This window comes from Lepidochelys olivacea (genome assembly GCF_965140295.1).
Source record: "Lepidochelys olivacea isolate rLepOli2 genome assembly, chromosome: 16".
NCBI classification, from domain to species: Eukaryota; Metazoa; Chordata; order Testudines; family Cheloniidae; genus Lepidochelys; species Lepidochelys olivacea.
The window spans coordinates 19,914,399-19,939,343 of record NC_140426.1 but is presented as its reverse complement, the minus strand read 5'-3'; the positions used below and the strand labels follow the sequence as shown (position 1 = coordinate 19,939,343).

General features: G+C 46.1%; 1 long non-coding RNA gene across 1 annotated transcript in view; it reads left to right on the top strand.

Annotated features, from left to right (window-relative positions):
- The first annotated feature begins 9,469 nt into the window (after positions 1-9,469).
- Positions 9,470-24,945, top strand: part of LOC311532013 — a 33,962-nt gene continuing 18,486 nt past the window's right edge. The window contains exons 1-2 of the long non-coding RNA XR_014714319.1: positions 9,470-9,625; positions 20,963-21,097. This is a non-coding gene — a long non-coding RNA (uncharacterized lncRNA). The remainder of the gene's footprint in view (positions 9,626-20,962; positions 21,098-24,945) is intronic.

Genomic DNA, 24,945 nt, shown 5'->3' with positions numbered 1-24,945 from the left:
TCTTGGTGCTTCATCAACAACATTCATTTTGATAGCCCCCCCAGACCACACTGCACTCCCCACCACTCCCAAAGAGGAGAGGAGAGGCTACAAAGGAGCTATATTCAAACCCATGCATGCCCCATGGTACAGAATTAAATGCGTCGTGAGTGCAACCAACCAGCCTCCTTTACTCTCTTGAAATCCAATTTCTTCTGCTTCTGTGCCTTATAGAAAGGAAATCAGGCATAGCAGCCTCGTAGAGAGGTTTCCTGAATCCACAGCATCATACTGGTCCTTCCCACCACTTTTCCCGATGCTTCTGACCTTGTTATTTTTAGGCTTAATCTTTTCCACTCATATCTCAGGAACCCAACACTCTACTTCCACCCCTCAGCCTCTGAGACCTGAGACAACAATAAAAGGAAGCTGATTTTACCGATGAGCTCTCTGGAAAGGTGTGATGTGGTTTTATGTAGCGGTGCTATAAGTGGTTTGCCTGGCACTGCATCTGCTCTGTTCTCTTTCCATTCCCAGTGATGCTAAGCAAAGCAACCAGCTGAAGTTATCTTACTAGAATAAAGGATTAGGGTGGCATTTTTCTCCTCCTCCCCAAGCCCACCAGCTACCCTGCTCCACACACACATAGTAACATGGCGATTAAAAGGGACGACATTATGTCTTTCTACCATGCCCATCCTTGGACGATGTCAGCAAGCCTTCCAAATCTTGCGTGTGTGCTGTCAATTCAGCTTTCAACTTTGTTCATGGGAATTGCTTTGAACTGGGTTTTCCATCCGGTGCCTCCATCCAGCGCTGGGGACTCAGGATAGGGTTTTTGTTAAAAATGGGTATAGGGCGATGGGCCTGCTAACGTATGCAGGCCCGGTCTGGTGCCCTGGCTCTCATGAGGAACACGCCCCAGCCCCCACCCCCACCCCCGCCGCCACCCTGAAATCAGTGGGTCTGCATGTATGAATAAAGACTGCTTGCATGAGTCAGGGCTGCAGGATGGGGAACATGGCCAATATTTTTGTAAGTGGCCTCTGCTCTTGGGGCGCCTCAGTTGCTGAGTGTTGAACTGGAGAAACTTCAGGGTGGAGTTTCAGAGGAGTGGAGCCTCTCCACCTCCCAGTGAAGGCAGTAGGCTAGACGGTGAAATGGACTAAGCACTTGGGCAATGGGAACAAGGGGGAGCAAGAACTAGCCTTACACCCAGCACAGGCCACCTGGATCTTCATTCCAGACATGCAGGAGCAGGTGGGTGGGGAGGAGCCAGGAATGGGAGGAACCACAATTCCATTCCCCACTCACAGGCCAGTGCAGATGAGCTGCTGTGGTTGGATGTCCTAATTTGCTGACGGTTTAGACCAGCAGTAAATGACGACCCTCCGGGAGTAAGGAGGAGGTGGGGGAGGAATTGTGACTTAGAGGGGTGCCCAGGAGTCACAGCACCTCCTGCAGGGGTGCAGCTTATGACACAGCAGGGGCTAAGGATGCTCAGCACCTCCGAAAAAATCCCAAAGGCTGAGGTTTAATTAATCTGAAAGGCCCACCTTGGGCACCCAAATCACAGACCACATTGGAAAATCCCTGCCTAATAAATATGGATGTGAATTGACACATGAGAGTAGCAATAAGACTTTCAGTGGGAATCGGGTGCCTAACAGCCCTTTGTGACTTGAAAAATTTCCTCTTGGTTACCTTGAATCTAATGATGAACGGCATGGGCTGGGGCTGGCGGGTTGGGGGAGGTTGCAGAGATTTAGCCAAGACTCCAAGGTAATTAAATTAATATTTAATCAAGTCATTATTTTCTGCTATTTTTGTTTAAACCCTGGGTAGAATGGCTTCAAATATTGTTTCACGCTATTACTGTGCTATAAATTATTTCCGTGTAGCATGGCAAGGCTTTGTAATGTGATACATATATTTTATAGTGCCATAAAGTAATTATGCGCCAGACAACAAGCTCCTACAGAAGTGACATATTTTATGCTGAAATTATAATGAAATTAAAAAATGCCTCCTCCCCTCAACATTTAAAGAATGCATATAATCTGTCGGTTGCTGTGTGAATAGAGATGCTCGCCCATGGAAAGCAAAGACTGGCAAGGGGGGAAAATGCTGTTAAAAAAATTACCCCTCTAAGTTTTAAATTTCCAAAATATTTTCAACACATCTTTTTTGCCTAGCAATAGCAAAGCTACGACTAGTGCAAACCATTCCTGTTTCTAATGGGTAATTTGTATTGCTGTCTAGTTCACCTTGTAGGCCTGGAAAATGCATGTTTTGGGAATGGTTGGTCTAATGGTTATGGCAATAGCATGGGAGGCAGAGCTCCTGGGTTCTTTTCCCAGTTCTGGCATTTACTTGTTAGGTGACATCGGGCAAGTCACTTGGGGTAAAATTTTCAAAACTAGTGACTTGCCCAGACCTGAGGAAGATTTCTGGGTCACTCACAAGCGTGTCTCTCTCACCAACAGAAGTTGGTCCAATAAAAGCTCTCTCACCTTGTCTCTCTATGTGGCCTGGGGCTGAGATACTCAAAAGTATTTAGGCAGCTAACTCCAAATGGGATCTGGACCTGGGAGCCTAAGTCCCATTTTCAAATGCAACGTAGGCCCTTAGGAACCTAAGTCTCTTAGAAAAGCAATGGTTGCTTTTGAAAATTTTGCCTTTGGCTCCTTTGTGCCTCACTGTACCCATGTATAGGATACTTTTACCTGTCACCACAGAGGGATGTGAGGCTTAATTATGTACAAAAGAGAGAATAACTGCTTTTTAGCAATTTGAGCCCTTGGTGTCTGTTTATTTGGCTGCCATTTACTTGAAAGCAGGGTAAAATGGTGGGTATGAAAAATGCAGTCATCTGAAGCAGCCATTTGGTTCGAAGTCCTCTTCTAGCAGAATGCGAATGAGATCTAGTGACTGGAGCAGGGAGTCAGATCTTGGGCATTCTGTTCCTGTTTCTGCCACTGGCTTACAGCATGTCCTTGGGCAAGACGCTTAACCGCCCTCTGCTTCAGGCCTGGTCTACGCTAGAAACTTACATTGGTGGAGCTACATCTCTCAGGGGCATGAAAAATCCACACCCCTGAGAGACGCAGCTATGCTGACCTAACCCCCCCCCCCACCCTCCATGTAGACAGCACTAGGTCGACAGAAGAATTCTTCCATGGACCTAGCTACTGTCTCTCAGGGAGGTGGATTACCTACACCAGTAGGAGAACCCCTCCCATCGGCATAGGTACGCTCTGCACTGAAGTGCTATAGCTGTACCTCTGTGGTGTTTTAAGTGTAGACATAACCTAAGTTTTCTCCTCTGAGACTGGAGCACATCTAATAATGAATCCCTACTTCTCCAGGGTGCTCTGAGGTTTAATTCATTAAAGTGTTGTGTATTATTTACTCTCTATTTATCTGTGCTCCACTTTGACTGTTCTGGCAGGTAAAACGCTGGCTAAATGTGTTGTGCCCTCATCTAGCAGCTGGAGGAGATTTTCAAAAGCACAAAGGCCAGTTAGGCGGCCACCTCCTATTGACAGTCACCTAACTCTGCTCTGTGCTTTTGAGCATCTCCCCACTACGAACCTGCAGCTCTTACTAGGTGCTGGAGTCAGTTGCTCCTTAACTCAAGTGGTAGAGGCCTTTGCTACTAAATGTTCTATCCCTGCTCATGAGCCATACTGGGGTGTTAAATGGTTCTTGACAAAGATCAAGAGACCACCTGCTAACTAGAGCTGGGCGAATAATGGAGTTTTCAGTTCATGGGCAGTTCCAAAAAATTGGGTGGGGGGGTAATTGTTTCTGGTCGAACCAAAAATGCTTTTTCCCCCCAAAATATTCAATGAATTGGAAAGGAAAAAGAAAAAGAAAATATTCATGTTTGATCAAAACAAAACATTTTGTTTCAACACTGCCAGAACGTTCCATTTTTTTCAGTTTGGTTGAAACTATTTGGTAAACTCAACATGGATTTGAGAATAGTTTCAGGTCAGCTGAAAATTCATTTTTCAGCAAATAAACTATTTGCCAAAGAAGTTCGCCCAGCTCTAGTGCTAACATTCTACCTAAAAGACACTCGTGTTTGGTTGAACTTGGCTTGATCAGTCAACCTGTGGAACTCTTCGCCAGAGGATATTGTGAAGGCCAGGACTATAACAGAGTTAAAAAAAGAGTTAGATAAATTCAGGGGGATAGGTCCTTCGATAGCTATTCGCAAGGATGGGCAGGGATGGAGTCCCTAGCCTCTGTTTGACAGAAGCTGGGAATGGGTGACAGGGGATGGATCACTTGATGATGACCTCTTCTGTTCATTCCCTCTGGGGCACCTGGCATTGGCCACTGTTGGAAGACAGGATACTGAGCTAGATGGACCTTTGGTCTGAACCAGTATGGCCGTTCTTATGTTCTGATGTTCTTATCTGCTCCAAAGCACCCAGTATCGACACAATAAAAGGGTCAAAATTAACACAAGGCAATGGTGACCCCATTCTGGAAATTCTTTTTCTAAAGCCCAGAGTACTTTTTATGGAGATCCCAGAGTGATCTTCTCCCATACTGCAGGGTGTCGTGCAACTCTGCTGTCTGAAGCTATTACAGCAGAATTCGTTCTCATGTGCTTATGTGTGTTCTTAGTGGGGACCATGTGCAGAGTAAGAATTTCTACCTTAGTGATAATGGTTCTAGTCCAAAAGGAAATGGCTTTTGTGGTTTCAGTCAAGCTTTTCCGGGAAAGTGCATTGCTCCCGCCCCACAACTTTCTTCTCTTCCTGCCTGTCTCGTGCACACAGTTATAATCCTGTAGGTTGGATATTTGCTACCCTGGAAAGGAGGCAAAATTGAGGGCTACATACAGTGGGAAACAAGGTGAAGGTAGTTTCTAGGGTAATGCAGTGGAAGAGAGTGGTTAGAACGGGGCTGAGAGTCAGGATTCTTAAGATCTGTTGAAGGTTCTGCTTTTGACTCACTGGCTATGTGTACACTTGAGCTGGGGCTGTGATTCCCAGCTCAAGGAGGCATACTTGCACTAGCTCTGATCAGGGTAGAGTAGCCACAGGCAGCAGTGAGTAGCAGCTTAGGATAGCCACCCGGAGTATATACCTGTGGGGTCTGGGTGCCTTTGTAGGTTTGTACACAGGGCAGCTCGCCCATACTACTGCAGCTACACTATTTTTTGCACACTGGCTTTCATCAAGAGTGTGTCAGCTTGAGCTGGGACTCACACCCCAAGCTCCAAATGTAGACATAGCCACTGTGTGATTCCTGTCATGTCACTGCTCTGTGCCTCAGTTTCCCCACCTGAAGTCAGTGGGAGTACACATGTGGATAAGGGCTAAGGATCATGTCCCATGTGAATAACACTGTTCAAACACTGCCATTCTCAGGACCTATGTGAAGACAGATGAATTTCTCCTCTCACCATCTCCAAAAGGGTCAAAATATACCATAGGAGCAGGAACAGTTTAGTTGAAATAATTTTTAAAGATCTATCTATCTGTCTATCTATCTATCTACCTATCTATCTATCCTTTTGCCATTTCTGCTTGTGAAATAGATGTGCAATTCCAGAACAAAGAACTCACATTTCTTCAGGATAAATCCATAGTCTGATAGTTGGTGCTTTGCTAGAGAAAGGTCATTTAGACGATTGCATGACAGAGCTTAAGAACCCTTGGTATTCTTCCTGTCTTCACTGCTTGTTCAGCTTGAAATCCTTTCTGGGAACACACAGGGGAAAAACAGAGAACAGTCCCTATAAGTGTGTGCATTTATTTAATCCTTCTATACTATATGCTTGAATGTGCATTGTCCAGGGATCATTTCTGGTGTGCTCTAGCTGAAGGAAAGAAAATGGCCTTTTAATCACTTCTAAACCTCTTAACTCTCCTTGGTTACTGAACAAACAAAAAATCCCTCTAGTTTGGGGGTGCTCTTAAGAATTCTGCCCAGCCCAGAAGCAGACAATGACCAATTGTAAAGTCTTTTCTTGCTGCTATGTCGGTCTCTGTCTCCATGTCCTGTTGGAACACACACCTTTGCTGAGACTGTGTTACAGACAGTGTCATCCTGGAGTCTCTCCACTGACTTCAGCCACCTGGTGTTCTGTCTCAATGCAAGTGCCACATGTTGACTTATGAAAATATAAAAATAACAATGCCTTGCACTTCTTTTTTAGCAGGGGTGAGGGAGGGCAGGGGTTAAATCCAGTCTTACAGAGCTGAATTATCCCCAATATAAGCGGATGTGGCCCTTCCCAGCTTACACACAAATCAGAGACACATGCTCCATCTGCTATTGCATTGTTTGGTCTATTTGTAGGACCTAGGTTATCTATTTCATTTTTAACTCCTCAGTACTGAAAGGGTCAGTTTTCTCCAGCCACTTCCACCATCTAGCATTATAGTAAGGGGCACATTCTCCACTGAAAATGGGCAGCTTGAAAGCTATGTTCAGTTCCTGACCACAAGAACTTGACAGTGCCCTTCTGAAAACAGCTCCAGATTGTTGTCCAACCCCGTAGCTTTTTCTCTCTTTGAACCCTGCCATGAGCAACTAAACATCAGGAACCTATTCAAGGGAATGTTCCGCATTAGCAGAAATCCAATTATTAGCCGCCATCCGATGTCTCCCCGCCCCTTCCTCCTCTTTCACAGGCCTGAAAGATGCCATTTGTAACACTCAGCAGGTTAGAGGCAATCAGCCATCCAACTCTGGAAATAGCAATGTTGGAGGCATGTGGCTGGTGCAGTTGCTGGGACTCTGGAAGCTGAATGTTTATACAAGCCCATTCCTGTGATTTCATTGACAGCAGAGCCCTCTTGGGTAAAGTCCAGTGTTACGTTGTCAGTGAACAAAGAGCAAAGTTACTTCAGAGTAAGTAGACAGCCAGCAGAGAGAAGGGGAGTACAGCCAGTACAGAGAGGGATAACCTTACATACACATGATGATGAAGGACTTTAGAACATGGGACACAAACAGCTTTCTGAATGGCCGCCAGTTATGTCTACACTGTGTGGCAGGAGTGTGGTCTAGTGGTTAGCGCACAGTGCCGGGAATCCAGTCCTAGCTGAAGCTCTAACTCACTACGCAATCCTGCCACGGTCGTTTTTCAATCTTTGCTGCAGCTTCTGCTCTCACTCTTGGTCTGTCCTGTTAGAATTTAAGCTCAAAGATGGTCTCCCATTGTGCATTTACACAGCGCCTAGCACAACGGGGTCCCGCTCTTGGCTGGGAGCACCTCTTCCAAGAATCTGTAAACTGGGGATGAAGCTATTTCCCCATCTCAAGGGTCCAGTTGTTAAACACCTATATGAAGTGCTTTGAGATCCTTGGATGAAGGCTCCTGTCAGTGTAATGATGAGCATTGTTCCAGGAAAGGTCCTCATCTGGCCTTTTGTTTTATTTTTATTGCTAAATTCTGCTTCAGTAAAGAAAGAAAACAACACTCCAGGCAGCTCATTTCTAAGGGATTATTGCTGTGCTTAGATGGTTAAAGTCACTTACCCTCCAAACCTCCCGCAATGTAGCAGCACTTGAGGCATGTAATAATCTGCCATGAATGCAGCATCTGGCATGTCATATTGGCAACATATATCTTTGACTATAGCCTGTCGCGTGACTAGCGCCTTATAGGGCCAGTATAGGGGTGCTTTGCACTGATGGGGCATCTTTCAGGCAGTGAGCTCAAGCAGCCTTACAAATGGGGGTTAATTGAGCATCACGACACCCCTGTGGGGCAGGTGGGTATTGCAGTCTCTGTTGTGCAGGCAGGGGGAATCTGATGAGCAGTTTAAGTGGCTTTCCCAATGTGAGGCAGGAGTTCAGGAAGAACCTAGGGGCTCTGCCTCCCAGCGCCGTGGTGCTAACCACTAGGCCACGCTGCCTTTCGTTTATAGATAGAGGGCTTGATTCACTCCTTGGTTTTTGCTGTAGGCCCTCAGTGGTAAGAAGTTCTCTGAGAGGGGAAAGGATAGAGGGCCAGTGAGCAAGGTGCCCACAATCCTTTCTCCTCCAAAGAGCCAATAGCTGAGCAGAGCAAGCCTGGAGTACGACAGGGCCAAAGCTGCGGGGAGACAGGCCCCAGCTGGAACGGAAATCTGCCGTCCCCTGGCAGCAGGGTGATGGGGCTGCTTCTTATGTATGAGACAGCCCCTCCTGCACTGCAGCGCCCCCTAGCACCATGCAGGGGAATGCAGCGCCCCTACCACCATTCTCACTCAGAAGGTCGGATTATGAAAGAAAAGCACACCTGTACTTATACAGTCTGGTCCTTTGGCATGTGGACCCCTATTCTCTGCAATGTGAGAAGCCCAAAAGGAGACTCTGAGTGGAGGGGAAGGCTTGACCTGAATTCAAGCTGGCCCACCTGCCTGTGTGGGTGAGCTTGTGGCAGGTGAGGCTGCTGAATTACACCTGCTGGAGTCATGCCCTGCAATGACACGTACCCACTCTCTACGAGCAACCCCTGGACGGGGCTCGTCTCCCCTTCCTCAGCCAGAAAATGAGCCTAAGACGGGCAGCTGATTACAACCGGGCAAGGCAGAATGGGTGTTTGGGGAGAGTGTATTAGAGACTATTGACCTGTGGAACTCATTGTCATGAGATGGCATTGAGGTCAAGAGCTTAGTAAAAGTCACAGAAGGGCTAGGCATGCCCTTGGATGGTGAGAACAACTACAGATTCAATAGATGGGACAAAAAGAGAAGAGGGATTTAACATTCATGCTAGAGAGCATAAACCAACTTTCCCCTGCAGACAGCAGACTTGCCCATGATGGGGTTTTCCTGCACCTTACTCCAAAGTAACTCGTACTGGCCATTGCTAATGAGAGGGTTCTAGGCTAGATGGACCACTGGTCTGGTTAGGTATAGCAGTTCCTATGGGCAAGGGACACAGAAGTCAGGGGATATACGCCTGGCCTAAAACAATGGCAGGAGGGAGGGGAAAGTAGGAACCTGATGTTAAAAACTCCCCCCTGAGCTGCCACCCCAGCACAGCCCCCTAACGCCATCATTCCTGCCCCTTGAAGTGCTGTGGCCCGCACCCTCCCTCCCGCAGCTGCAGCCCTCAGCCGGGGAGAGAGAATTCGGGGGCATGTCTTCCCCACCACGCCCCTGTGGCGCCCACCCAGTTGTGTGTGATCCTTCTGAATCCACTGGAGCTTGGCGGGTTTGTTCTTGTTTCTAATCCCCACAGGAGGCAAGGCTGGGATCCGGAATGCTTTCCCCCCTTGGAGTCCACCAGGCACGGTGCCAGGAATGTGCCGGTCACATGAGCCTCTGCGAGGCCTGCCTTCCGCTCCTCAGAGCAAGGACTTGGAGAGTACCTGCCCAGCTGAACGGCTAGGCTGGATTGGATTAATTCTAACTCAGGGTTTCCAGCAGCGAGCGAGGCTTGTTCGCAGCAGCGCCTCTTGGCAGCATTACATCAGGCTCAGCAGGCCCCGCTCTGCGCTGCAGGGCTGTCCGATTTCATTACCGTTAGCCACCACGTCGATCAATAACAGCCCTCCATGTCACAAGCTGGGAGCTTCCGCCAAGCAAGCAGCTTGAAACACAGAGAGTTTCCAGGCACTGAAACCCACCAGAGACTGGCAGGGAGCAGAGCGAGGGGGAGAAGAGGGATGGGGAAGGATCAGCTGGTAAGTAGCCTGGGCCATTATCTGGGGAGCCCTGCAAACTCTGGCTTCCTACCCTAGCTGCAGCAACAACAAAAGCAAACCAAATGTGCACACAAAACCTGGCAGCAACTCCCCAATTCCTCTCTCCTGCCTCAGCACAAATCAGCCTTTCTCTCCCAGCTAAGTAGGCAGGAGGCACCTCTTCTGACAATGACAGCATGCTCTCTCGTGAGAGCCGAGCGCGCTAGGCATGGCATAGGCAAGATGTTATACCAGGGCTCTTTGTAACAGGCTTCCATGATGCTGGAGACCAGGGTACAGATAGCAGCCTTGGCTCAGAGACAAGGCTGATCCTGAAATCCTCCAGGGCTACCAATGTAAAGGATCCCTAAGCATCTTAGATGGTCCCCACTGGTCCCCTGATTGGGGTGCTAGGACAGGCCTACCACATAGATAAAAGAACAGCAAAACATTCAGTGACTGTTTCGGTGGGTGACTGCAGGCTGGTGGGGTTGTTGTTGGCCTCGGGTAGTGGAATTCCTACAAGTAGCTCATTAGCCTTCCACTGAGGTCCCCCTCTGATCCCCTATTCTGATGATCCACTCCTGGGGAGGAAGTGACACGTTGGGTCAGCTATGCCCCCAAGTTCTCAAACCTCCTGCAGCCCCCAAATCTTCCAAAGCAGAGGAGATGCAGCTTGTTTTCTGTGTCCATACAGAGCGAGAGAGGAACAGTCCCCAACTATCTGCCTCTGAACTGGCTCCTTGTCTCTTCTCGCACTGCCTGCTGCCCTTTTGCTTGTCGCTCCTTGGCATTTGGTCGCAGACTGCACTCTAGGCAACTTGTCACTGGCTGGCTGCTATTAAACTTAAGACCTCCAGTGTGGGGGACAGGGAGGGAGGGGAGAGAGAGGAGGGATCAGATCCCCACCTGATGTAAGTCAGTGCATGTTTGCTGAAGTCAGGGGAGCTCTGCTTATTTGTAGAGCTGGTTAAAAATCTTTCAGCAGGACAGGTTTTCCTGTCGGAAAATGCTGCTGCGACAAAATGGAACCATTTTGGGGAGCATTTCCACTTCATTCCCATTTTTGACAGGAAATTACCAACCCGTTCAGTTTCAATAAGGTTAAAACATTTTGTTTCAATGTTATCATTCCACCCTTTATGTTTACAATATAATATAGTCATATAATCAATTAATAAATAGACTAAAAGACCTGTTTCGATAAGGTTGAAATTAAATATTTTGGGGAAATTCTGAGATTTTGGCTTCTTGTCTTGCCTCGGGGCTGGATGAAACCTTGGAATTTCCCATGGGATGGAAATTCTGTTTTTCAACCAGCTCTGTTTATCTGTCCCAGCTAGAGATCTGGCTTATGAAATCCAGTGTTAACCACACTTCGCTCTATGCAACAACAGCAAAATCGGTCATGGCGATGAAGTGAGACACACAGATCATCCAAATCCACGAGGCACATATTACTCACAATGGGCTGCTATGCTGACTTGCCTCCAACAATTGCATTGCTCCCAGGCTGTGGTCTGTGGGGGCTGATGCTGCTCGGAGAGGACTTGTTCCTAGTGGAGCTCCTGAAGCTTTAGGATCTGCACCTTCCTTTTAATGCATCTAATGGGGATGAAGTGCCTGGAAGAATGCAGCAACCCCAGGGCCCTTACTTCTCTCTTAGGACAGATGGATTTATCGTTTTCCTCCAGCTGCCAGTGCCAAGGGGAGAGGTAGTGTTGGAGGAAGCTCACTCAGCTGATTAAATCTGTCAAGAGCAGACCTCTCAACATCACCCCACCTGAGGACAGATGTCCTTGTCACGCTATTTTCCTTTTCAATGCTCTCCCCTGCATGTCCCATGGGGAGGGGTTTTTTTTATTACCTCTTTCTGCTGTTTGGATTCTGACCAAGGGCCTGCCCTTGGAACTGACTAGAAGTTCTCAGAGTCGACAGACAAAGGCTCCGCACAACCTTGGCAAGTTGCGGTGGTCGGATGTTGGCAGCCAGCACGCAGGAAAGGAGTGCAGAGGGCTGCAGCATTGTAAATCAGAGTCTGAAGAAACACGGCGCAGGAAAGGGAAAGGATCAGGGCAGGCCATGCCATGACACAGGCAAGAGGCTTAGCCTGCAGAGTGTTGGAATTCAAGATGAGTTCAGATCACCCCATCCCACCCCATCCAGAAATGTGGATGCTTCTCTCCACTATTGGCATGCCCTTTGGTATGTAAAATCTCCTGAGTACAGGCTTGTGTTGAGGTTGCCCGTGCTTCCTACTTCTGGGCGGGCAGGGATACAGAAAACAGCCTTCCTCTGGGTCTGGAACCCAGAACCTGAAACTGGAGTGGCTTGTCTAAATGAAACGGAAGGTTGAGGCATAAGGCAAAGGAGTGACCCAAATGTCAGTGGGAGATTTTGGTGCATAGCACGGCTGCAGATGTTGCCACTTACTTACGCGCTTAACTTTAGGCACCTAAATTTGCAAATTTTGGCCTTAACATCCCCATGCCTCCATTTCCCCATCTGTGACCTGGAGCTAATGAGGTTTATCTGCTTCCCAGGATAGTTGAGAGGCTTTTTCAATACGGCTTATAATTATATTGCGAACAACAAGCATTCACAAACCATGAATCAGGCTTTAAAAAAATCACAGGATTGGCTTGAAAATCATGAGGTTCCTTTCAATAATAATTTTGGGGCTTATTTTATTTGTCTTCTGGTTTAGGATACTCTATGGTTGTGTTTCCAAGCTTTTCTCCACAAACGGGCATGAAAGCCGAAATCCCTCATAGTCACATGACTCCTGAAGCTGGAGCTTTAAGAAAACAAATATTGCAAGACTCATGATGAAATTGTGAGAGTTGGCAGCACTGCTAGACTATGCTTTGTGATCCATGAATGGAAGATAAATATACATTATATTAATTATTATTATATACAGTATATAAATGCATTACAACCAAAAATATCAAACTTGGATGACTAAAGGTAGTCTCCTAAAAACATACTTAAGCATCTAAATAAAAGGGACTTGATTGTAAAGACACTGAGCACCCATTGAAGTCAATGGGATTTGTGGCTCCTTAGCATTTCTGAAAATCATGCCACTTTGATTTAGGAGACTAAATTTACACTCCCTATTTGACAATTCTCACCCACATATATACATGGCATTGCAAAATATAGTAGTGTTCTAAAAATTCCTTGCCATCTAGTTCACACTCGTGTCAGAGTGCACGCCTTGTCACACATGCTGTTTAACAGATGTCTGATTTCAGTCATTATGCTGACTTCCTGCCTGCAGTTCCTGTGGTGCAGTAGGGTTCCCCAGTCCACCTGCATGCATGAGTAACGAAGCAGCAGAACATGTGTAACCGAGTCCACAATCAAGCAGGGTTTGGTGCCAAACGACAGGAACAAGAGCGGATGTGTGCTGTCTTTTGCTGAAAGCCCATAGTCCATTTCTGTAAACACACCTACCCTATCTGTGTAGGTAGCTTCAGTTTCACAGCAACATCTGACCTGGGCTCCAACTGTTACTCATGCTAATATCGACTGAAAAATCTTCCTACTCCCTCTCCCCGTCTTTAATGCATCTAGGCTAGTGGTTAAAGCAGACAATTGAGACTCCTGGGTTCTATTAATATTTACCTACTGCTCAGAGTTGTGTGACTTCATTCATTAGGGCTAGACCAAAGCACAGGGCATACATTGCACCAACCCAAGAGGCTTTTCTGGCTCAGAAACACAATTCTTCCTCCTTGTGGGCAGGGGTAGTTTCTGCAGCAAATTACTACCCCTTTACCCTTGCTGGCTCATCTACTCTTGCCAGTGAGTAGAAGGCATTGAGCCACAGTTCCGGTCATTCCCCCGCACCCTGCCCACCAGCGCCAGGTAAGGAGTAAGCAGACGGGAAGCTTCGACGTGCCCAACCCCAAGATCTGGGTAGTCTGTGTAGACGGGGCAACTTACCCCTTCTCGCTCCTTTGTCAAGCCGTGATCTAGCCCTTACTGCTTAGAGATCCTTGGGTGAAAACCATGGTGCTATTCTCCTGATTTATACCACTGCAATGGTAGCCCTGATCCTGCAAATGGCTCCAGGTATGTCTGTTCAGATCAGGTCCGTAGACTGGAATTGGCCCATTCTTTCCAAAGACAAACCCTGGTCAATTAGAAAAAAATGGAGAGGTGACAATGAGGTTTAGCCAGGATTTTGTTGTGAAATTTCTGGCTCGTGCGCTGGATCCATGCCTCACTCCCCGCCTGGCTTCTCTGGAAATGAAGCAGATCAGGGCAGATCAAAGCAGCCAGTCCTGAACTGGCACCTTACCGATGGGGAAAAAGGGGGGGATATTGTTTATTTAAAGGACTCTGAAGACTCTTTTAGCTAGTGAAACAAACCTTTAGGGATTGATCCTGCTGTCACTGGAGTGTCAATGTCTGAACTCCCGTTTAGCTACAGTTGTGCTTGATCAAACTCTTACACACGAATATTTACCATGAAACAGAAATTTTAGAAATGCCCGTTGCAGTGTCGCGTGGTACTGTAGGGGCAGCTGCTGTTCTCCTGACATTTCCCAACGGGAAGTCCAGTCCGCTGATGCGGATGAGGACCTAACACACCACATTCAGCCTTAGTAAAGGGAGTGCAACATACTGAAGTTGATGGGACTGTGGCTTGTGGACAGGCTAAAGCGCTTGGCAGGGAACTAGGTTATATTCCTGGCTCTTCTACTGGGTGACTTTGGGCAAGTCACTTCCCCTCTCTATGCCTCAGTTTCCCCATCTGTAAAATGACACTGACCTTCCTTTATAAAGTACTTTGCAACCTACAGATGAAAAGTGCTCTATAAAAACTAGGTATTATTACTAGTAGGGCTAGTTTTAAGAATATAAGAAGGGCCACACTGGGTCCGACCAAAGGTCCATCCAGCCCAGTATCCTGTCTACCAACAGTGGCCAATGCCAGGTGCCCCAGAGGGAGTGAACCGAACAGGTAATGATCAGTGATCTCTCTCCTGCCATCTATCTCCACCCTCTGACAAACAGAAGCTAGGGACACCGTTCCTTACCCATCCTGACTAATAGCCATTAATGGACTTAGCCTCCATGAATTTATCCAGTTCTCTTTTAAACCCTGTTATAGTCTTAGCCTTCCCAACCTCCTCAGGCAAGGAGTTCCACAGGTTGACTGTGCGCTGAGTGAAGAAGAATTTCCTTTTATTTGTTTTAAACCTGCTGCCCAATAATTTCATTTGGTGGCCCCTAGTTCTTATATTATGGGAACAAGTAAATAACTTTTCCTTATTCACTTTCTCTGCACCACTCATAATTTTATATGCCTCTATATATCCCCCCTTTGTCTCCTCTTTTCCAAGCTGAAAAGTCCTAGCCTCTTTAATCCCTCCTTATACTGGACCCATTCAAAATCCCTAATCATTTTAGTTGCCCTTTTCTGAATCTTTTCTAACGCCAGTATATCTTTTCTGAGATGAGGGGACCACATCTGTACGCAGTATTCAAGATGTGGGTTTACCATGGATTTATATAAGGGCAATAAGATATTCTCCATCTTATTCTCTATCCCTTTTTTAATGATTCCTAACATCCTGTTTGCTTTTTTGCACACTGCGTGGACGTCTTCAGAGAACTATCCAATGATGACTCCAAGATCTTGCTCCTGACCTGTTGTAGCTAAATTAGCCCCCATCATATTGTATGTAAAGTTGGGGTTATTTTTTCCAATGTGCATTACATTACATTTATCCACATTAAATTACATTTGCCATTTTGTTGCCCAATCACTTCGTTTTGTGAGATCTTTTTGAAGTTCTTCACAGTCTGCTTTGGTCTTAACTATCTTGAGCAGTTTAGTATCATCTGCAAACTTTGCCACCTCACTGTTTACCCCTTTGTCCCCATCATGTATGAATAAGTTGAATAGGATTGGTCCTAGGACTGACCCTTGGGGAATACTAGTTACCCCTCTCCATTCTGAAAATTTACCATTTATTCCTGCCCTTTGTTCCCTGTCTTTTAACCAGTTCTCAATCCATGAAAGGATCTTCCCCCTTATCCCATGACAACTTAATTTACATAAGAGCCTTTGGTGAAGGACCTTGTCAAAGGCTTTCTGGAAATCTAAGTATGCTGTGTCCACTAGATCCCCCCGTCCATGTGTTTGTTGACCCCTTCAAAGAACTCTAATAGATTGGTAAGACATGATTTCCCTTTACAGAAACCATGTTGACTTTTGTGCAACAATTTATGTTCTTCTATGTGTCTCACCATTTTATTCTTTACTATTGTTTCAACTAATTTGTCCGCTACTGACGGTAGACTTACCAGTCCGTAATTGCCAGGATCACCTCCAGAGCCCTTTTTAAATATTGGCATTACATTAGCTATCTTCCAGTCATTGGGTACACTAGCTGATTTAAAGGACAGGTTACAAACCATAGTTAATAGTTCCGCAATTTCACATTTGAGTTCTTTCAGAACTCTTGGGTGAATGCCATCTGGTCCCGGTCACTTGTTATTGTTAAGTTTCTCAATTAATTCCAAAACCTCCTCTCGTGACACTTCAATCTGTGACAATTCCTCAGATTTGTCACCTACAAAAGATGGCTCAGGTTTGGGAATCTCCCTAACATCCTCAGCCGTGAAGACTGAATCAAAGAATTCATTTAGTTTCTCTGCAATGACTTTATCGGCTTTAAATGCTCCTTTTGTATCTCAATCGTCCAGGGGCCCCACTGGTTATTTAGCAGGCTTCCTGCTTCCGATGTACTTAAAAAACATTTTGTTATTACCTTTTGAGTTTTTGGCTAGCTGTTCTTCAAACTCCTTTTTGGCTTTTCTTATTACATTTTTACACTTAATTTGGCAGTGTTTATGCTCCTTTCTATTTACCTCACTAGGATTTGACTTCCACTTTTTAAAAGATGCCTTTTTATCTCTCATTGCTTCTTTTACATGGTTGTTAAGCCACGGTGGCTCTTTTTTAGTTCTTTTACTGTGTTTTTTAATTTGGGGGTATACATTTAAGTTGAGCCTCTATTGTGGTGTCTTTGAAAAGTGTCCATGCAGCTTGCAGGGATTTCACTCTAATCACTGGACCTTTTAATTTCTGTTTAACTAACCTCCTCACTTTTGCATAGTTCCCCTTTCTGAAATTAAATGCCACAGTGTTGGGCAGTTGAGGTGTTCTTCCCACCACAGGAATGTTAAATGTTATTATATTATGGTCACTGTTTCCAAGTGGTCCTGTCATAGTTACCTCTTGGACCAGATCCTGCGCTCCCCTCAGGACTAAATCGAGAGTTGCCTCTCCCCTTGCGGGTTCCTGCACCAGCTGCTCCAAGAAGCAGCCATTTAAAGTATTGAGAAATTTTGTCTCTGCATTTCATCCTGAGTGACATGTACCCAAGTCAATATGGGGATAATTGAAATCCCCCGCTATTATTGAATTCTTTATTTTGATAGCCTCTCTAATCTCCCTTAGCATTTCATCGTCACTATCACTGTCCTGGTCAGGTTGTCAATAATAAATCCCTACTGTTATATTCTTATTAGAGCCTGGAATTACTATCCATAGAGATTCTATGGAACATGTGGATTCATTTAAGATTTTTATTTCATTTGATTCTACATTTTCTTTCACATACAGTGCCACTCCTCCCCCTGCATGACCTGTTCTGTCCTTCCGGTATATTTTGTACCCTGGAATGATTGTGTCCCATTGATTGTCCTCACTCCACCAGGTTTCTGTGATGCCTATTATATGCCCAAGAACTGTAGCTCAGCGTTTGGGTTCCCATTCAGCAAAGCGGTTAACCACTTGCTTAATGTTAAGCAAGGTTTTAAGTCTCAGTGACATCAATGAGAACCGAGCATGTACTTGGTGTTAAGCGTGTGGTGATGCTCAAAGGAGCCCATTGGAGTTAGGATTGAAATGGGATTTGGGCACCTGACTACGTGCTTTTGCTGAATAGGGGCCTTGGTGAAGACAGCAGCTTCCTTGTCCATTAACAGAATGGGCCAAATTCTTCTCTTGGTTACACCTTATAACGCCATTTGCCCTGTATCTATTATAGTACATTAGAGTTTTTCTTTAAAGACAGGCATTCTGGAAATGCTTTCACCTTCCCCTCTCACTGACTGTGAGCCCTTGTATCCATGGGCGGAAGAAGCTAGAGACCATGTGGGGCCTGATCCTGTTTAGTTTTACAGCAGTGTAACTCCACTGGCATCATAGAATCATAGGACTGAAAGGGACCTCGAGAGGTCATCTAGTCCAGTCCCCTGCACTCATGGCAGAACTAAGTATTATCTAGACCATCCCTGACAGGTGTTTATCCAACTTGCTCTTAAAAATCTCCAGTGATGGCGATTCCACTACCTCCCTGGGCAATTTATCCCAGTGCTTAACCACTCTGACAGTTCAGAAGTTTTTCCTAATGTCCAACCTAACCCTCCCTTGCTGCAATTTAAGCCCATTGCTTCTTGTCCTAACTTCAGTAGAACTGCTCTTGAATGCCCCAGTGTGAAATCAGACCTCAGGTGCCCCTGTGGCCCGAAGAATGGGAACTCGTGGAGCATTTAAAAACTCTTTGCTCCATTATTTTCATGTGAGCCCCATTTTTAGAGGGAAGTTACCGAGAATTCAATGGAAATCCAGGGGTATTTATTCTGTGCTTAAGCAAGGTCAGCTCTGAACTATCGCAGCCAGATATATTGCTGTACTCAGACAAAAATGCCAGCCTTCCTAGACTTAGCTGGAAAATCAAACTCACTGCTGCTTGGCTCCAAGGAAAATCCTGAAAGCTGCCAACATTTAATTCAGTCATGTTTCCTCTGCAGCCACAGTGAGGGGGAGGATGGAGAGAAACAGGGGCCTGCATTCACTCGAGGGACAACCACGCTGAGCCATCCAGTTGCAACACATCTGTCTCCCAACATGATTACGTGTTAATCTAGCAGCATAGGCAGGACCACGCCATGTTTAAACTGAGTGCCCCATGCTACAGAAAAGTAGTTGGAATATAATTCAATCCCATCGACACTGTGAGAATAACATGTGGTTTAATTGTTTTGGAGGACAACCATGTTGAAGCAGGGGTCCTTGTACTTGACTGCTTCCACAGCATAGCCTCTCTTTCTCCCAACTCCCACCTCGTTCTTTGAAGCAACATGTCTGTATTACAGAGTGGCAGCTTTTCCTCTGAGCCAAACAGCAGTGACTTTGGTTTTCCATGTAGTTGTAAAGGGTGCTGTCTGCGTGACTAAGTCTGGTTAACAAGTCTAGCTGTGATCCTTCTGAGGTGCACTTACCTAATTAGCCAGGAGCAAAACAATACAGGTTTATATACCTTGATTTCAAGTGAATTTTCCACGACAGCTATTTAAAAGAAAAGGGAGATTATAGTCAAATATGTGGTTTTTTTTAAATCAAAATGTTCCCAGCAGACAAAGTCTGATTTGTTTTTTTGTAGGGGTGGGAGGGAGTTCTTTTGTTGTTGTTGTTTGTTTGTTTTGTTATAAATGAATGGACAACTTCCTAGCAGAGAGAGAGAGAGAGAGAGAGCATTAGGATTCGGAGTGCACATTAAAAGCCTGTCCACACTAGAACGCTTTCGGTCACAGTTTGTAGGAAGGTTACATTGTATATAAATTGCTTATAAAGGGTAAACAAATCATTAATAGATGTTTTAATCCATTGTTATAGAATCCAACAGGGCCAACAGGCTGCTTGCAGCCATGACTTATAACCCTTTATACTTCCTTCTACTGATGTGCTTCTAACCACCTGGAATACATTTTGCTCCTGTCTAGAACATGCTTAGAGAGACCAAGGTGGGTGAGGTAATGTCTTTTATCGGACAGACTTCCGTTGGCAAGAGAGACAAGCTTTCAGGCTTACACTGAGTTCTTCTGGTGCTACAACCCAAGCTTTGGAACAGTCTCTAGAAGGAACTCCTTCCGTGGTCGGGCTGTGTAGCCAACCCTGTGCAGGAAAAGTCAGACCACTTTGGGGTATGGCACCCCTTCACCTCCAAGGGACCTCACTCTTCCAGCCACTCACCACCTCCTTAAACTGAACCTCTGGGGCTCCCACCCTCCTGTTTCACTCTGTGAGCTCAGCTCAGTGAGTCCAGCTGAGACAGACTCCTGGTAGAGACTTGATCGCTCTTCCAGAATTAACATGCCTCGCCAAGTATTTGCAGTGACACTCATACAGCGTTGTCAAAACAGCAGGGTTTATTAGCCCACTGGAACGCAACACAGGAAGTGCTTAGGTTAGCACAGAGAAATGAAGGTTAAAGCATAGAGCATTCTGGTTAGCCCAGAGCCCAGCCAAAGACCTGTTGTTCAAGATGAAAAACTCTGTAAACTCGGCCCAACATGGCTACAACAACAGAGCATGTAACATGCTTGCAGCACCTATTAACTCTCGATATTAAGGCTTTATTTATAAATGGTGTATAAAGGGTTAATAAAGTGTGACTGAAATTTGCCAGGTGGAACTACACTGCTGTAGTTTTGCACTGGTGCACCCCTCTAATGTAGACAGACTGCACTGATGTCAAGCAGGGCTGTGCTCAATTACAGAGATTCATGCTTTTAGTCCTTGGTTCAGTCTCTTGGGTTGGCCAAACTGGCAGCCTTCCTATTGACACTTGAATTTTTATCCAGGTTCCAGATTAACTGATCTGTTTCATTATGGAATGCAGACAGAGACCAAGTGTCTGTAGCCAGTTGTGTTTACACAAGAATTTACCATCGTGTTAGTTACCAGGTGTTAAAACAGAACTAAATATTCAAGCGTAGCCATACCCGCAGTGAATGAGAGATGAGCATAAACATTAAGACATACCCACTGTGGGAAAGGAAAGGGACACAGGGATGGAGCGGCTCTGACAGCAGACAGAGGTGTGTAAGAGAGTCCCAAAGTCCCTTGGGAAAGGCAGGCCTGTTCGTTAATGACAAGACAAGAAGACGAAAGGGGGAGGAAAGGGGAGTCACAAATGTCACTCTAATGAGCTAGAGGCTAGCTGTGCTCATGGCTACCTCCAGGCTGGCATTCTAAGCGGTAGTCAAAGGTTTATGACACCAGTACAACGTTGCTAATGGAAATGCTGTGGCGATGTTGCGACGTGCGTGTTGTGTGGGAACACCGCATTGTCCTGTTTCTGGTACTCATTCGGGGAACTCCGTAACGGGATTCAGCAGAGGCAGACCTGGTGTGAAACCGTTCAGCAGCAGCATCCAAGCACTTTGCTAAATGGTTAATGTTAATGAAAAACTCCTACTTTCCAAAGCAGATCATAACTCAGCTGTAAAAATTTGTTCCAGGTGGCAATTTGGCAGATGGCGTATGTTTTCATTTCACCCCACGTGCTGATAGATTGCAAGAGACACTAATGAGTGGCTGATTTCACATATTATGGGCCAGAGCCTCAGCTGATGACAACCACCATTATACACAAGGTGAGGATTGGACCCATAAGAGTGAACTGGTCCCAATTCAAACCTGGGGTGTACTGAAAAGTGTAAGAATTACATGCTGTCACGTTAAATACTGGTCCTGCTGTTAAGATAGGGAGCTCTGTAGGAAAGTTTGCGAGTGTGATCAGAATTAATCTGGAGTCAGACAGCCTAGACTAATGTGGGGTGATTTGTACCTTTCTGCACTAGAGAGCAGCCTGCTTTGTCTCTATCTGGTTTTGGGTTCTTTTGTGTTCTGAATTTTAAAAAATAGGGTCATGTTATGATGCACCCTTCCAGCAAGAGAGCCTCTTTCAGAAAATTCCCAAAACAACAAGTAGCAGACAGTTATTTCATTATTTTCCAAAAATTCAGAGATATTTCTGTTTGGTTTCTTAAATGACATTAAGATTGTCCTGCTAAAAAAATTGGAGTCGGCACATAATAAAACCTTAGGGCCATCTCTTCAGCTGGTGGAAATCAAAGGAGCTCCATTAAATTCAGTAAAAAGAAAAGGAGGACTTGTGGCACCTTAGAGACTAACCAATTTATTAGAGCTCTAATAAATTGGTTAGTCTCTAAGGTGCCACAAGTCCTCCTTTTCTTTTTGCGAATACAGACTAACACGGCTGTCACTCTGAAACCTGTCATTAAATTCAGTAGAGCTCTGCAAATTTACACAAGCTGAGGTTCTGACCTTTGGAGTCCAGTGCTTACAACACTTACTGCTGAGCACAGGGCTCATTATGATGAGTGACCCTATTGGTTTCCACACACCTAATCACAGTAGGAAGCGCGGCCCTCGGAAATCAGCATTTATTGCATCAGGCACTGAATGGCTTCGTTTCTCTGGTTTTAAAATGTTATTTGTATAAAACTTAGAGGCTGGGGGATGGGATTTGTAGCATGAGGGCATATTTTCATTATCCTACTTTGGCATTCTCAGCTCCCACTGGAATCAATGGGAGCTACTGTTCAGTGTCTCTTAAAAATGGGATATTTATCTATATATGGAGTTAGAGGAGTAACCTTAGGTACCCAAGTTTGAAAGCTTCAGCCTCAACCTCCACATGCCCCAGTTTTAGCATCTGTAAAATACTTGCCTACCTTGGTGTAGAGGGGGAAGAATTCATTCGCAGAGCTGTGCAAAGCTTGGTGAATTCTCTCTGCAGGAGGACTTGTGGCACCTTAGAGATGAACCAATTTATTTGAGCCTAAGCTTTCATGAGCTACAGCTCACTTCATCGGATGCTGTAGCTCACGAAAGCTTAGGCTCAAATAAATTGGTTCGTCTCTAAGGTGCCACAAGTCCTCCTTTTCTTTTGCGAATACAGACTAGCACGGCTGCTACTCTGAAATCTCTCTGCAGGGGTTCCTATACCTATATTTGCAGGGGTTGTTCAACGCCATCCTCTAGACACGTTCCACCTTGTGTTTCAGGATTAAGCAAACCCAAAAAATCAACCCAACACCCAGCTGGAAAAAACCAGAGCCATAAAGTTATGATGGTTTATATTACTATACTGCCTAGGGGCCCCAGCAGGGATCAGAGCACCTGTATACTTAGCACCGTTCAGGCACACAGAAAGAGACAGTCCTGGCTTCAAAGAGCTTACAATCTAAATAGTCCAGATGGACAAAGGACAGATCATTATCCCTGTTTGACAGATGGGAAACTGAGGCACAGAGATATTAAGGCCTGGTCTACACTAGGAAATTAGGTCAGTATAATTGTGTCGCTCAGGGTTGTGAAAGATCCACACTCCTGAGCAATGCAGTTAAGGAGACCTAACCCTCACTGTTGACAGCACTAGGTCAAAGGGAGAATTATCCCATCAACTTAGCTACCCCCTCTCGGGGACAGGGAGTACCTATGCCCACAGGAGAATCCCTCCCATTGGCATAGGCAGTGTCTTCACTGAAGCATCCACTGCAGCATTTTAAGTGTACACAAGCCCAGAGTGACGTGACCAAAGTCACACAAAAAGTCTGTGGCAGAGGCCCAGATTGCTTGGGTCCATAGACGCCAACTTCCCCTCTAGCCAGGGGGTGCTTGACCCCTTCTCCCTCTCTGCCAAGCACCTGCTAATTTTTCTCCGTGGGTGCTCCAGCCCTGGAGCACCCATGGAGTCAGCGCCTATGCTTGGGTCCCAGGGTATATCTACACTACGGCCGCTAGAGGGCACAGCTACGGCACCCTAGTGTAGACACTTCCAGCATCGACAGAGAGGCTTTTTCCATTTTTCTGTGATTTTTCCCATCTGCAAGAGGCAGGAACCCTTCCGTCGACCTAGTCGCGTCTACACCAAGGCCTAGGTCGATCTAACAATGGTGCTAATGGCACCAATGTTTTCACAGCCCGAAGCAACGTAGCTAGATTGGCCTACACCTTAGGTGCAGACCAGGCCTCAGTCCAGCATAAAGAGGCCCTAAAAGCCCCCCTCCCCTTATGTCCTGTGCACAACACCTCTGAGCCTGTGTTCCAAGGACCTCTCGCAAGCTCAGACAGAGGGGGTCATGTGGGGGTGGGGCACAGCACACAAGCTCGCCCCGGATCTGAACCCCACTGCACGTTGTCCTAACATCTCTGATCATAACAACTCAATAGGGGTCCTAACTCCCCCTCATAGTCTGCCCGGTGTTTCATTTCCCCACCTCCATTCTGTGATGTGCTATGAGAGACACCCAGCTCATTCCCATTAGAAACAGCTGCAGCATTCCGTTCCTGTCTGCAGCCCCTTTAAGCGAGTGTCTGATTTCTTGTTATCTGTCTGGTGTTCACAAGTATTGAGCCTGACTCTCAAGCAGCCAAAGGAATTTGCTCACCAAGGGCTAATTCCTTGTTCCCCCAGAATAAGCACACAGAGGTGGCTTCTCTTGCTCAGTGTGTCCTGGCAGTGGGTGGCCTGCACAGTGTCAGCACATTCACAGTCACGAAGCAGAAGGGCCCTGAGCCAGCTCTGGATCTTAGCTCCACCAGTGTAAATCCGGAGGAACCCCGCTGGGCTTCATTCTCCTCCCACACTGGTGTAAATCCAAAGAAACTCCACTGAAGTCAGAGGGGCGACTCCAGTTTCATACTGGAGCAAGGGAGAGGTGATTCAGACCATGTGGATTCATACCAGTGTAGCTGAGATGAGAGTCCGGGGTCCAATCTGGGCACTAAGGTTCTTCGTCTTTTTTTTTTTTTTTACACCAGAGGAACCCCATTGGTCCCAGTTCTCCAGTTCAGCTCCATTGGGTTCAGTACAGGTTCTTCAGTTACAGCAGGTTTCAAACAAATAAAAGGAAGTTCTTCTTCACTCAGCGCACAATCAACCTGTGGAACTCCTTGCCTGAGGAGGTTGGGAAGGCTAGGACTATAACAGGGTTTAAAAGAGAACTGGATAAATTCATGGAGGCTAAGTCCATTAATGGCTATTAGCCAGGATGGGTAAGGAACGGTGTCCCTAGCTTCTGTTTGTCAGAGGGTGGAGATAGATGGCAGGAGAGAGATCACTGATCATTACCTGTTCGGTTCACTCCCTCTGGGGCACCTGGCATTGGCCACTGTTGGTAGACAGGATACTGGGCTGGATGGACCTTTGGTCGGACCCAGTGTGGCCCTTCTTATGTTCTTATGTTTTTATTTACACCTGCCTGAAAGGAAAAAAGAGACCACTGGGCCCAGTTCTTCATTGCCCTGCTTCTTGGGTAGAACCTTTTATGCCAGTGCAAAGAGAGTATGAAACCTCCCCATGCTTCGCACTCACCTTGCACTTAGGTGGCACTGTTGAAAATGACCAAACAAGGTGCAGAGCAACAATGAATTGGCCCATTAGACCAGACCTGCTGCTGGTGTCAATCCACGA